Source organism: Physeter macrocephalus, chromosome 21 (assembly GCF_002837175.3).
Source record: "Physeter macrocephalus isolate SW-GA chromosome 21, ASM283717v5, whole genome shotgun sequence".
In the NCBI taxonomy this organism is placed as follows: domain Eukaryota; kingdom Metazoa; phylum Chordata; class Mammalia; order Artiodactyla; family Physeteridae; genus Physeter; species Physeter macrocephalus.
This window is the reverse complement of record NC_041234.1, coordinates 39,907,508-39,920,921: the sequence shown is the minus strand read 5'-3', so window position 1 is coordinate 39,920,921 and position 13,414 is coordinate 39,907,508.

Here is a 13,414-nt window from a genome sequence, read left to right as displayed (position 1 = left end):
TCATGGAAACCCATTGAATACTAATGAAATATTAAAATTGATCATAAAATACATGAAAATTAAATAACGATATTTATTTACAAATTAGTATTAAATATATAAAATCAATTAAGGTTTTAAAAGGTGCATATAAATATCCCTTTTAGGGGAAAGTTCCACATAAGTAGGTTGACTTAACATTCTTAAATATGAGTTGAAAAACTTGGGACTAAATATGACTTCATTTTTATCTGGTAGGTATCTCTGAAGCAATTCATCATTGTTCCAAGAACGTTTGGATTGAATTCAAAATTAGGGTTTTCTGTTTTGAATTTTTTTCTTGAAATTTAATATGCATGCATGTTTCTGAAGGTGTTTTAATGGCATATGTTTTCAAAGAGATATTTTCCAAGGCAAAGCCGAGTCACTTCTGTTCTTGACAGGCTTTTCAGTGATGGCAACTGATACAATGAAAATGAATTTGGGTTTCAGTGTTGACATCAACAGAGTTATTAGGCAGTCTAATAGGATTTTGTTGAGGGGCCACAACTCAAGGTATTTAAAATCAGGGATTTCCTATATACCTTATTGGATATAAGGGCTGAAGAAGAAGAAGGAATCAAGTTTAAGTTTAAAGACATGGAATTGCTGTGTATTGGGCAGAAATGGGGAAATGCAAAATTAAATTCTACTACTGCTGCTGATAAAAATAAAACAGGCATGTTTGTATTGGGGTATGTGCGGACAATAGAGATGCTTTCCTTGAATGAAGATTTGGTGCCCTTCAGTTGATGTCATGTCTAAGCCTTTATGCTGACAGCCCACCTTGAGCCCACACACATCACTCTTCCCTTCCCATCAGCCCTCACTCCACAGTGGCCAGATTTATGACTTCCTCTTACACTTGGAACACACTGACTTCAAGTAGTTGTCTTAGTGATGCTTTCCATTTTTTTTTTCTTGAGACCAAGCCAAAGCAAAGCTGGTTGAGATGTAGTCAATCTGCCAGATGCTGCTGGATGTTATTTTCTGCTCTCTAGGGAAAAGCATTGTTTTTCAGTGAAAATTGCAATAATTTCTTATGAAAACTATTCCTGGAAAGTTGACTGAAAGAAAGGTAAGTGAAAAACCTAAGAAGCCTTTGGAAATATGAGGTTCTAAGAGACAGTGTTTTGGTGTGTCAGAAACATCTATGTAGGCTGGAACAAATTGATGAGCAAATAGTGGATGTGTCATGCAAGAAGTATTTAGACTTGGTGTTATTGTGGATTTTTTTCTCAATCCCTATTACCATGCCAATTTTCTCTACTGTGAGTATCTTCTTAATTGGAGCATACCTCTTCCAGAGTTTGCCTGTACTACATAGAAGTATTTTACTCCACTTCTCTTATTACCTTTCTGAGATATGAACTCTTTGAGGTCTGCGTCTTATTTCTTATTGTGTCCCAAGAAGTCCTTAAGATAGGCACTTGCATAATGGTAGGGCCTCAAACATTATTTGTTGAAATGATTTGCATGAGTGGAATTATATAAGGCAGAGTATGAGGGAAATAGGAGAGGAAGTAATGATATAGAGAAGGTCAGAGGACAAATAACACAGGAAGATGGCCATGAGAATGAAGTAGTTCTTGAGAAAGCTTAAATAGTAAAAGAGATAAGAGAAAACTAGCCAAAGGGAAGAAAGAAGGTGGAAACTAAAAATGTGATATCAGTTGAAGAAGGGCTGTGAAAGTAAGAATTAATTTCTTGTGTGTAATAGCTAATATCTGTTTTCCCACTTTTTAAAATTTGTAATCAAAATTCAATGTTAAATATTCATTGGATACGTAGCCACGTATTTTAACAAATATAAAAGTATCTTTCACTAGCAACAGAATGGAACTTCTTCAACCTGATAAACAACCTCTACAAAAATCATGCATGTAACACCGTATTTGACCATGGAAGATTGCATGCTTCCCCTAAGATCAGGAACAATACAGGGAGATTTCCCCTTTTGACTTATATTCAGGATTAAATAGACATTCTAGCCAGTGAATTATGGCAAGAAGAAAAAAGGCTCCTATATTTGGAAGGAAGGAGTAAAATTTTTTTTTTTTTTTTTGCAGACAACATGGTCATCTATTTAGAAAATATAATGGAATATAGAAAAAACTTCTAATACTAATATGTGAGATTAGCAAGCTTGCAAGACATAAGATGAATATTCAACATTCAATTGTATTTCTGTATACTAGCAATGAAAAATGGGAAATTAAAAAACAATGCCAAAATATGAAATACTTTGGGGTAAATATGATAAAAGCTGTGAGAGACATATACACTGGAAAGTATAAAACACTGCTGAAAGCAATTTAATAAGACCTAAATAAACTAAAAGCAATACTTTATTCATTAGTCAGAAGACTATATTTTTTAAAACTATGAATATGTATATTTTCTATAAACAATGTTGACAAGCTAGTTCAGCCTGCCCTCTGATCTCTCAGACCTTAGTATAGGATTATATTAATCATTAGTTAGTGTGTTTCAATCACTGTGTTTTACATTAAAAAAATTATTGAAGTATAGTTGCTTTAAATTTTTTTGTTATTTTCTACTGTACAGTAAAGTGAATCAGCTATATGTATACATATATCCCCTCTTTTTTGGATTTCCTTCCCATTTAGGTCACCACAGAGCACTGAGCAGTTCTCTGTGCTATATAGTAGATTCTCATTAGTTATCTATTTTATACATAGTATCAATAGTGTTTATATGTCAATCCCAATCTCCCAATTGTTAAGGTGTCTTTTCTCTTTAAATATATCTATAAATTAAATGTAATCCCAATTAAAATCTGAGCATGTTATTTTGTAGAAATTGACAAGATTATTATATATTTCATATAGAAATACAAAGGTTCTAGAATCACCAAATCAATTTGAAGAAAAACAAAGTTGTAGTGCTAACTCTACTTAATTTCAGGAATTATTATAAAGCTACAATTATCAATGTAGTGTGGCATTAGCCTAAAGACAAAGAAATAGATCAATGGCACATAAGATATAGCCCAGAAATAAACCCACACATAGAGGGACAGCTGAATTTTACAAATGTTTAAAGAATTCATTGGAGAAAATAGAATTTTGTAAACAAATGATGATAGAGAAAACTTATATCTGTAGTGAAATATTATGAACTTTGATCCATTCTTACACTATACCCAAAAATTGTTCAAAACAGATCACACACCTAAATGGAAAACCTAAAACTATAAAACTCATTGAAGAAAACAGGAGCAAATCTTTGTAACTTTGATTTAAGCAAGGGTTTTAGGTTCCACTCAAAAAGCATAATTTATAAAAAAATAAATTGATACAGTTGACTTCATCAAAATTTAAAACCTCTGCTCTTTGAAAGACACCATTAAGAAAATTAAATGACAAGCCATAGAATAGGAGAATATCTTTCCCAGTGGTATAGCTGATAAAGGCCTTGTATCCATGATATATAAAGAAATCTCAAACTCAATATAAAGCTAACAACCTAATGAACTTAAGCAAAATATTTGAATACATACTTCATCACTGAAGATATATGAATGGCAAGTAAGCACACAAAAAGATGTTTCACAACATTAGGTGTAATTGAAATGCAAATTAAACCACAATAAGATGCCACTACAAACGAATTAGTATAGCTAAAATTGAAAAAAGACTGACCACATCAAGTGTTGCCAAGGATGTGCAAGAACTGGAACTCCAAAACAATGCTAGTGGAAATGTAAAATGGCACAATCACTTTGAAAAACAGTTTGACAGTTACTTAAAAATGTAAACAGCCAACTACCAGGTGATCTACACTCTCCACTGCTAGATATTTACCCAAGGGAAAAAAAGAAATGGCTGTCCATGCAAACACATGGACATGAATGTCCATAACATATTTGTTGCTAATCATCCTCAAATGGGAACAACTTAAATATCTATCAGTGGATGAATAGGTAAGCAAATTGTGGTATATTCATATAATTGAATACTACTCAGCAATAAAGATGAATGAGCTACCAAAAAATATTGCTGAACATAAAAATAACTATGCTGAATGAAAGAGGAAACAAAGTGAAGAGCATGTATAAGATTATTCAATTCATATAAAACTCCAGAAAATTCAAACTAATTTGTAGTGACAGAAAGCACCTCAGTTGACCAGAATCAAAGAGACATGGGGAAACTTTTGGAGGTAATGGAAATGTTCACTCTCCTGGTTGTGGTGATGGTTTCTCAATTATCAAAACTTATGAATTTACACATTTTAAATATTTACAGTTTATTTTATTTTAATTATACCTCAAAAAAGTTCTCTAAAAATAACTTTTTAAAATTAATTAATTAATTAATTTATTTATTTATTTTTGGCTGTGTTGGGTCTTTGTTGCTGTGCACGGGCTTTCTCTAGTTGCAGCGAGTGGGGGCTACTCTTCGTTGTGGTGCACGGACTTCTCATTGCAGTGGCTTCTCTTGTTGTGGAGCATGGGTTCTAGGCACACAGGCTTCAGTAGTTGTGGCACGCTGGTTCAGTAGTTATGGCTCACGGGCTCTAGAGTGCAGTCTCAGTAGTTGTGGTGCAGGGGCTTAGTTGCTCCATGGTATGTGGGATTTTCCTGGACCAGGGCTCAAACGTGTGTTCCCTGCATTGGCAGGAGGCTTCTTAACCACTGCACCACCAGGGAAGTCCCTAAAAATAACTTTTTAAAGACCTTTTGAAAAATAATGTCATGGAAAACAAAAACTCTATAGTACAGATAATATAGAAAGGAGAAATCTAGGTACTCCTGAATTTACCACATCATTTTAAACTCAAGTGAAAGAGCAGATAACTAAAAATTAAAATCTCTTTGGAACAGGTGTGCATTTTTGGAAATTGAATTTGAATAAATCTGAAATAATAAGAATGCTTAATATTTAAAATATCATCATAGATCCTCCATGAAATTTTGATTCAGAACTCAAACAACCCTCCTCTCTAGATTTCCTTCCTGACTAATTTACATCTCCCCAGAGAAATGAAAAAAATGTCTGTTCCTAAGAACTTTCCGTCAATCTAATTGAGTTATTAAACATACAAATTGGTAAATATTAATAGGGAAACCAAACTTTAGCTGATAGGTAATAAACCAATTAAACCTTATATTCCAATTTGCCTCAGAATACGTTACCAAAAGTAAAGTGAAAAGTGAATTGTTACAAAAAGGGGGTAAGTGATGAGGGTAGGGGTTATAATTGCTAAAGGTTACGGTAAAGCTTTGGAGAGTCTTTCTTTCTTCTCTTCCTGTTTCTGGTATCTTCTCTGTAGAAATAAAGTACTCTATTCTACTCTAAAGTCACTGAAGCAAAATTACTTTAGCTACTACAGGCTGTAAAATAAAGTGGTCACTGGAGTGGTCCTGAGGTGAAATAGACCTGACAAACCACCATGATAAATAACCAGAGGACCTTTTACACCAGTAATCCAGAGAGTAAGAATAATCTGCCAGAAAGTTATCGTGGCCCCAGGCAAAATTTAGCTATTTGATTTACTGAATAATATTTTACAAGAGGTCTACATGTAAGACTAAATTTTAATACTGATTACTAAGTTACAAAAAATATTGGGGAGGTTTATTTCTTCAAAAATTGTTGTTAACATTTTAAAATATAAATTTTATTTGATATTATGTTCAGCAGTAATCAAAAGTTTTTGTCAGGGTATTGTTGAAGAAGAAAATAAATGACCTTATATTATTTGATATAACTCTGAAGTGAGTTTACAAAGTGGACCTTTTAGCCAAAGTAGAATTAGTACAAAAGTAAAAAAAAATCAGTGAAGTTTTTTGACACGTAAATGTTTGTTATTGGAATTACTGCCTCACTAACTTGATTTTGTCTTCCCTCACTCTGGGCAGGAAGGGAACAGGTTAGAGAGAATAGCAATAGCTCTTTCCTGACACAAAACCAAAGGAATTGCAATCTGACAGGTAATGATTTGGTGAGGTGGTTTATGGAAATGAAAAAATTCTAAGTTCTGCTATTGAGCATGTATTTTTGGTTTCAACCTAAAAAATATTTGTAAGATTTATAGCATCACTCAAGAGAAAGAGCAGAGCCTAGAGGGTTTGATTTCATGCATTGCTAAGATCCAGAAAAGGAATTGGAACTTTGAATTTGACTACATAGATATTAAAATAGATCAGACTTAAAGAAAAATGCAGTTTTTAATCCAGTTGATATTGAGAGGCCTTGAAGTACCACTTAAAAGTTTATTTTATTCCCCATCAGTGAACTAAAATGAGAAAAAGAGTAGGAGACAATGAATGTTACATGGTTTTCCAATTTAGGTAGGATTATCTCAAGCTTCCTTGGAGTTTTAACCCTTTACCACACTTTCCCGTTTTCTCCTCTTTATTTACCTTTCACCTAAATAATTTTATACTATAAGGTTTTATTAAATTCTGTTTCTGTTATCTTTTCTTTTGGGCACCAAAGTTGCGGGATTGAAACCCAGTTTGGTATTCCTCCTCTCTTTCTCAGACTAGTGTTTTCTGAGTACTAACTCCTGTAGGAAAGGAAAAAGTTTTCCTTGACCCTCTTAGGGTCCCTGCCTGCATCTGAAAATTGACAAATGTAGGTTAACAGGTGAAAAGATACACATTTATTTAATATTAGTTTTACATAACGCTGGAGAATTACTAAGGAAATGAAGACCCAAAAGAAACAGTTAGACATGCATATTTTCTTCTAGATTTGATAAAGAATATACAACCATAGAGGAATATGATAGGTTAAGGAGCATGAAATAATTATAGTAAACTGGGGGAATTTGGCAAGACTTGTTTGTTTGGAATCTTCTTGATGTCCCTTTGTCTCTGGAGATAAGAATGCTTCTTTCCTCTGAGTATTAGGAAGGGCACCTCTCACATGAGGGCTTTATGGCCTGTTTCAGGGAAGAAGGGGAAAGGGCAAGGTAAGATAGACCTTGTGCTTCTGCCATTTTCTCAAATTCCTTTAGCTTAAAATATTCAATATGTCAAGGTACTATATTTTAGGGTGGAATGTCCCGAACCCCATTATTCCCCCATATGAAATTTCCACATGAAGTTTACAGTCCAGAAACTGAGTTAATAGATTGTCCCATAACACATTGAGTCAGTGTCTCAGCCCTGGTGTCTACTGAAAAAAAAAAAGCACAATGTGGGAGTTGTGAGTTAAGTTTTATTTGGGGCAAAATGAGGACTATAGCCCAGGATACAGCATTTCAGATAGCTCTGAGAAACTGCTACAGAGAGGTAGGGGGTAAGGTCAGTATATATGTGATTTTGGCGAAGGGGGCGTACATGCAATCAAGCACATATTTTTTGTAGAAGGTTTCTGCTAGTCTAGTGAAGGTTACTGCTAGTCACAAGCAGCAGACTTCACCATGAAGGATTTTAGTGCTTTTCTAGAAATGAGGAGATGCAAGAATTGGGCTCATAAAATTGTCTCCTGAAAATATCTAACTATCTGAAGACCTCTTCTGCCAGTTTTTTTCCAAAGCACAGAGTGCCTCATTTCTGATCTCCACCCTGAACTCCTTTCAGGGGTGTTGAAGGTCAGCAGCTGCAGGAGCTCATAATTTAATCCTTGTAGAAGTAGATGGCAAGTGCCAATTTGAGGTGACACTAGGCATTTCCATATAAATAAAAAAACCCTATTGGTTAGAACAAAATGTAAATTCAGTTTTTGAGTGCAGAGGACTGTCATTCAAGATTTCTAGATGTTGAGCTGAAAACATCTTCAGATTGAGTAAGGTCAGGCAGTGGAAATCTGACAGATTTTTTTGGTTTGTAGTTTGAATGTCTCTGGTAATGACATCAGGTATTCCAGTGAACTTTCTGAGTGGTTATCACAGCAACAGGTACAAAGGTTATCCGGAGCTATGATCTGTTTGTTATGATTTCTCTCAAGTTTATATCAAGTTGTCCAGCTTCAGCTTGCAAGGCTTGAGGAAAAGGGCAGTTTCTGTTTTTAGTGATTCCAAGTCAGAAGAGTGGTAGAAAAATTGGAAAAACTAATTTGAAGAGTCATAGCCAGATATTAGAGGAAGTTAGAATAATTCAGGATCCAGTTCAGTTTACAGATTGATAACAAAAACTTAAAGACAGTGAACAGAACTAGAATTCAGTACACACAAGTGTGTGCTACAGTTTTCCACTGAAGTATAATTTTTCTTTCTATAAACACTCCCATTTCTATCAAAGATAATCAAAGTAAGACTAGTTTGTTTGAAAAATAATTCTAGTCTCATTAAACCTGGCCTGATTAGTTACACAAATGTAACACAATTGTTGTTGACCATTTAGGCTTTTATGGATTTGCTTTACTGGAACTTTTCATACGGAACTCAGATAAGACTTTAAAAGCCTCTTGAGGCTAGGGGGCCAAACCAAGAACTTGCCATCAGACTTTGCTTGCAGTATCTTTAGAATTGGGTGAATTTCACTCTTCTTGATGTCCTCAAAACATCCTGAGGGTTCTGAACCTGCTAGAAAGTTACTTTCCTTACTCACCTGGTAAGGTTTTGGGAAACCTGTAAGCAAGGTACCAGGCTGTTTTATCCAGGGGCTTTATTGGCTCCATAAAATCAAACTTAATTCCTTAAAGCTGTCTGGTCATATTTTATTCTACGTTCATCAATCTCAAATATGATATTTCCAGTCAAAGCCTTGGTAATATAACCCATTTTCCAATTGTGTCTTGTTACAGGGAGAACAAATTCTTATTGGACTTATTCAAATAACTATATTGCCATAAAAATAAGAATACTCACTAAGACTCCCCAATTCTGGAGGGATCAGATAGGGAGAAAAAGTAATTGTTTTATCTTTGTTCCACAAAGGCGTACTTTACCTTGAAAAAAAAAGAGAATAAAGGTTCCTTAAAACCCAGAAACAAAACATTAAAAGAACCAGCAATGTTTCAAACAAAGAGTGATCAAAAATTATACTCATCTTCATCAGTCCATTCAGTCTCCTAAAATTAGTTCTTATTCTGGTTGATCTTGGGTTAGCAATTTTATAGATACATTACGTTCCTCATTAGTTCTGGACATTCTTAGCTACTTTAATGGTATGATCTTAAAGTTACTAGGAACCTCTTTTCTACAGTACTTGTCAGAGTTCTTTCCATGAATCTTTCTAAAAACAAAGCAAAAGCTTTCAGGAAAGCATCACAGTAAAACTATAACCATCTGTGAATAAAATGACTTAAAATGACCATGGTTAAAAATCTAATGAGAGTTGATTTGCTAAGGAAATTTAGTTATTTTGTGGTATACATCATTTTAACATAATAAATGGGCAAGGAGAATATTGGCAAGTATCTATAAAATTCATATGATTTCTGAAATAACTATATTAATAATCTATATATCCATACACATATAACCTTAAGGTGTACCATCATTTCTTACTTGACAGATTTTTTTTCATGTAATGCAATATACGAAATAAGCTTAATTCGTTTATTTTTAACATTTATTTTAATTTATTTATTTATTTTGGCTGCATCAGGTATTAGTTGCAGCATGCAGGATCTTTGCTGAGGCATGTGGGATCTTTCGTTGCTGCACGTGGGCTACTCTCTGGTTGTGGTGTGGGGGTTTTCTCTCTCTAGTTGTGGCGCATAAGCTCTAGGGAGTGTGTGCTCTATAGTTGTGGCACAGGTCCAGAGTGCGAGGGCTCTGTAGTTTGTGGCATGCAGGCTCTCTCATTCAAGTGTGGGAGCTTAGGAGTTGTAGTGTGCGGGCTTAGCTATTCAACAGCATGTGGGATCTTTGTTCCCTAACCAGGTCTCGAACCCACGTCCCCTGCCTTGGAAGGTGTATTCTTTACCACTGGACCACCAGGGAAGTCCCAAGACTAATTAGTTTAACATCTCTCTTTTATAAGGAGAGATGGTAAATCTGGTAAATCTCAAAATTAATTTGAGGTAAAAAAAGACTCCAAGACACAGAAGGTCACTACATAATGATCAAAGGATAAATCCAAGAAGAAGATATAAAAATTATAAATATTTATGCACCCAACATAGGAGCACCTCAATACATAAGGCAAATACTAACAGCCATAAAAGGGGAAATTGACAGAAACACAACAATTGTAGGGGATTTTAACAGGTCATGAAAAATGAAAATAAATAAGGGAAGAGAAGCTTTAAATGATATATTAAACGAGATGGACCTAACTAATATTTATAAGACATTCCATACAAAAACAACAGAATAACCATTCTTCTCAAGTGCTCATGGAACATTCTCCAGGACAGATCATATCTTGGGTCACAAATCAAACCTTGGTAAATTTAAGGAAATTGAAATCATATCAAGTATCGTTTCTGACCACAACGCTATGAGACAACATGCCAATTACAGGGAAAAAAAACCTGTAAAAAATACAAACACATGAAGGCTAAACAATACACTACTTAATAACCAAGAGATCACTGAAGAAATCAAAGAGGAAATCAAACAATACCTAGAAACAAATGATAATTAAAACACAATGATCAAACCCCTATGGAAGGGAAGACTTAAGATGGCGGAAGAGTAAGACGCGGAGATCACCTTCCTCCCAACAGATACATCAGAAATACATCTACATGTGGAACTGCTCCTATAGAACACCCACTGAACGCTGGCAGAAGACCTCAGACCTTCCAAAAGGCAAGAAACTCCCCCACGTATCTGGGTAGGGCAAAAGAAAAAAGAAAAAAAAGAGACAAAGAATAAGGACTGACCTGCACCAGTGGGAGGGAGCCGTGAAGGAGGAAAGGTTTCCACATACTAGAAGCCACTTCGCGGGCAGAGACTGCAGGTGGCGGAGGGGGGAAGCTTCGGAGCTGCAGAGGAGAGTGCAGTAACAGGGTGCGGAGGGCAAAGCGGAGACCTTCCCGCATGGAGGATTGGTTCCGACCAACACACACCAGACCGAAAGGTTTGTCTGCTCACCTGCTGGGATGGGCGGGGGCTGGGAGCTGAGGGTGGGGCTTTGGTCGGATGCTGGGACAGGACTGGGGTTGGTTGCCTGAACACAGCCTGAAGGGTTTAGTGCACCACGGCTAGCCGGGAGGGAGTCTGGGAGAAGTCTGGAGCTGCCGAAGTGGCAAGAGACCTTTTCTTCCCTCTGCTTCCTGGGGTGTGAGGAGAGCGGATTAAGCGCACCTCTTAAAGGAGCTCCAGAGACGGGCAGGGAACTGCTGAAGAGACAAGAGACTTTTTCTTGCCTCTTTGTTTCCTGGTGCGTGAGGAGAGGGGTTTAAGCGTGCCACTTAAAGGAGCTCCAGACATGGGCACGAGCTGCGGCTATCAGCCTGGAAACCAGAGACAGGCATGAGACACTAAGGCTGCTGCTTCTGCTACCAAGAAGCTTGTATGCAAGCACAGGTCACTCTCCACACCTCCCCTCCCGGGATCCTGTGCATCCCGCCACTGCCAGCGTCCCGGGATCCAGGGACAACTTCCTGGGGAGAATGCACGGCATGCCTCAGGCTGGTGCAACGTCACGCTGGCCTCTGCCGCCGCAGGCTCACCCGGCATCCTTACCCCTCCCTCCTCCCGACCTGAGGCAGAGCCCCCGAATCAGCTGCGCCTTTAACCCCGTCCTCTCTGAGTGAAGAGCAGTCACCCTCAGGCAACCTATGCACAGAGGCGGGGCCAAGTCCAAAGCTGAACCACAGGAGCTGTGCGAACAAAGAGGAGAGGAGGAGGTCTCTCCCAGCAGCCTCAGAAGCAGTGGATTAAAGCTCCACATTCAATTTGAAGTGCCCTGCGTCTGTGGAATACCTGAATTGACAGCGAATCATCACATGTTGAGGAGGTGGACTTTGGAAAGAAGACGTATTATTATTTTCCACTTTTTCTCTTTTTGTGAGTGTGTATGTGTGTTCTGCTATGTGAGATTTTGTCTCTATAGCTCTGCTTTCACCATTAGTCCTAGGGTTCTGACCGTCCAGTTTTTTCTTTTTTTTTTACATTTTAAACTGTTTCTTCTTAATTATTTTTTATTTTAATAACTTTATTTTATCCTACTTTATTTTATCTTCTTTCTTTCTTTCTTCTTTTCTTGGTTTCTTCCTTTCTTTCTTCATTCCTTTCTTCCTTCCTATCTTCCTTCCTTTCTTCCTCCCTTTCTTCCTCCCTTGCTTCCTCTCTTCCTTCCTCTCTTCCTTCCTTCCTTCCTTTCCTGCTTCCTTCCTTTCTTCCTTTATTCCTTCCTTCCTTTTTTCCTTCCTTCCTTCCTTCCTTCCTTTCTTATTTTCCTTTCTATTTTTTTCTCCCTTATATTCTGAGCCGTGTGGATTAAAGTCTCTTGGAGATCCAGCCAGGCGTCAAGGCTGTGTCTCTGAGGTGAGAGAACCAACTTCAGGACACTGGGCCACAAGAGACCTCCCAGCTCCATGTAATATCAAATGGGGAATATCTCCCAGAGATCTCCATCTCATCACCAAGACCCAGCTTCACTCAACAACCAGCAAGCTACACTTCTGGACACTCTATCCCCAACAACAAGCAAGACAGGACTACAGACCCATCCATTAACAGAGAGGCTGCCTAAAATCATAATAAGGCCACATAAACTGGAAAACACACCACCAGACGTGGACCTGCCCATCAGAAAGACAAGATCCAGCCTCATCCACCAGAACACAATCACTAGTACCCTCAACCAGGAAACCTACTCAACCCACTGAACCAACCTTAGCCACTGGGGACTGACACCAAAAACAATGGGAACTACCAAACTGCAGCCTGCAAAAAGGAGACCCCAAACACAGTAAGCAAAATGAAAAGACAGAAAAACACACAGCAGATAAAAGAGAAAGGTAAAAAACCCACCAGACCTAATAAATGAAAGGGAAATAGGCAGTCTACTTGAAAAATAATTCAGAATAATGAGAGTAAAGATGATCCAAAATCTTGGAAATAGAATAGAGAAAATGGAAGAAACATTTAACAAGGACCTAGAAGAACTAAAGAGGAAGCAAGCAACGATGAGCAGCACAATAAATGAAATGAAAAATACTCTAGATGGGATCAATAGCAGAATAACTGAGGCAGAAGAACGGAAAAGTGACCTGGAAAATAAAATAGTGGAAATAACTACTGCAGAGCAGAATAAAGAAAAATAATGAAAAGAACTGAGGACAGTCTCAGCGGCCTCTGGGACAACATTAAACGAAACAAAATTCGAATTATAGGGGTCCCAGAAGAAGAAGAGAAAAAGAAAGGGACTGAGAAAATATTTGAAGAGATTACAGTTGAAAACTTCCCTAATATGGGAAAGGAAATAGTTAATCGAGTCCAGGGAGCACAGAGAGTCCCATACAGGATACATCCAAGGAGAAACATGCCAAGACACATATTAATCAAACTATCAAAA